General features: G+C 41.3%; 1 long non-coding RNA gene across 1 annotated transcript in view; it reads right to left on the bottom strand.

Annotated features, from left to right (window-relative positions):
• Positions 1-375: 375 nt before the first annotated feature.
• The window catches only part of LOC118159905, a 9252-nt gene continuing 7564 nt past the window's right edge, over positions 376-2063 (bottom strand). The window contains exons 2-3 of the long non-coding RNA XR_004747281.1: positions 1033-1088; positions 376-901 (exon numbers count right to left, since the gene is read on the bottom strand). This is a non-coding gene — a long non-coding RNA (uncharacterized LOC118159905). The remainder of the gene's footprint in view (positions 902-1032; positions 1089-2063) is intronic.

The raw sequence follows: 2063 nt of genomic DNA on the forward strand, positions 1-2063 counted from the left end.
GCTTCAAAAAGTTAGTAGCGCCTCTACAAATGAGGTCACAGCTTAAGGATGTGACTAAAGTAGTGGTGACAAGCCCCTTTACCAAAGGGGATTCTTAGCTGCTCATATTCCCCCCACTCAGGATTCATGCAGCACACACACAGCAGCCCTTATCTGCTTTGGGCCAACCTCCACGACTCCTAGCAATTTTCCCCAGATCTCATTTCCTCATTCTAATTGCTCATTTCCCTCATTCTGCTCTCCCCTCAACATGGTCCTTACTTCTGCCCTCTCCAACTCATGCAAAGGAACCTTTTGCCTCACCTACCTACGGCCACTCTTACCCATTTCCCCTGCTGGAGCCTAGGATAACCACTTCCCTCCCGTAGACGATTGGCAAACCCTTATTACACTGCAATAGCATGCATGGGAAATTCTAATACTGCATTTTGAAGCAATTTCCGTAGTCGCTTATCCGTGGCTAGCTACTTTATGTCAACCTGCTAACTTCAGGTTTAAAATCATCACTGCAAGAAATAAAGATCCTTTTCCGGTTCCTAATACATCAAAGCGTGCAAAAAAATAAATTAAAAAAAGCCCCCAATAAAAGCCCTCAAACCCATCATACCAATTGTTAAAACAACATTCATAACCAATAGTACTAGCAGGTCGTCAGTGCGCTATCTGAAAATTCAACAAGGCCTTTGACCTTCAGCATTAGGCAAAGCATCTGTCTCCTAAACTACAGCTGACCAAAAGCAAACGGTAGCCTACAGAAATCTACACCAGGTGTGGACACTAAACAGTCACACTGCATTCTAGGTTCAGTACTTCACAATCTCTATGTCCTTCCACGTCATTGTTTTCGTTGGCATTGGTTAACAAGTGACTTCATTTGCAATTGGCCTGGTCACAAGAGCTCCTATTTGAATATTAAAAAAAAAAAAAAAAAAAAAAAAAAGTTGAAATTAGATATACTTTGAGCTCAGGGTGATCCACAATAACTCCAACGTCTGGCTCTGTAGAAACTTCCACAGTGTTCTCAACACTCACCTGTTGCTGGTCTACCTGAGAATGTCCAGTAGGAGTCATCTGAAGTGTCCAAGAATCTGGAATGACACCCATTTCTTCAGTCAGTTTCCTGTTCATCTAGAATACAGTCTCAGTGAAGTACCCTGGACCTGCAAAACCATCTCTTTTGACAAATACAGAGACAAAATTGTTCTCGTCTTCACTGAAAAATACTTGGCTTCTCCCTTCTTTCCACCTAAAGTCACTGCTCCATAAAAATTAGAAACTAAGACGAAACAAACACAGTCAAACAAAAAGCACTAGCAAAAAGGGTAATAGGGGAGAAAAAAATAGTCATGTTGCCAATTCTGGTTAGGAAACACATCTTACACTGCAACACTAGGGCATAAGTCTCCTATTCCACATGTTACTTTGGATCCACCCATCTTGAAGTGTAGCTTTTGAACTGCACATTTATGCTGCTCATTACTGGAAAGTGCCTCCTACAATAAAAGAACGTCAGTGATTGCTGCTTTGCAGTTAGGTACCGTTTGAAAAAACAAACTTTAGAATCAAAAAAACAGCACCTCCAGAAACACGTGGCCTTGGCTTGCATAATTAGAGGAGCAACATCAGCACGGAATAAATTATGACTCAAACTACTACCGCTGATCTGGGGAACAAGCACATGCAAATACGTCCCCTATCCATTCAGAAAGGAAGTACTAAGACCAAAAACACAATGGCAAGATGAAAGCGCCTACATGGATTAAAGAATTAAGCAAACGGGAACAACTTTGGGAATCAAAGAATTGATTATAGAACTAACTACTTGGTGGTATCATCTTGAGCATTCGTATTCAGTACCAGATTTGCCCTCCACAGTACAAAACAGTGTCTCCACATAGCACTCTTTTGTTCATCTTGGAGATTTGTTTTTTCTATAAAGTTGGACTTTGCCACATTAGCATGAACGTTGAAGTTCTCACCTCTTTCTTTGGCAAGTTGAAGAGGAACTCTCTGTCAAAGTGTCCTGGTCTCTGTAAAGCAGGATCTATAGAACCTAGTCTGTT

The sequence above is a fragment of the Oxyura jamaicensis genome, unplaced genomic scaffold (genome assembly GCF_011077185.1).
Source record: "Oxyura jamaicensis isolate SHBP4307 breed ruddy duck unplaced genomic scaffold, BPBGC_Ojam_1.0 oxyUn_random_OJ72643, whole genome shotgun sequence".
NCBI lineage: Eukaryota > Metazoa > Chordata > Aves > Anseriformes > Anatidae > Oxyura > Oxyura jamaicensis.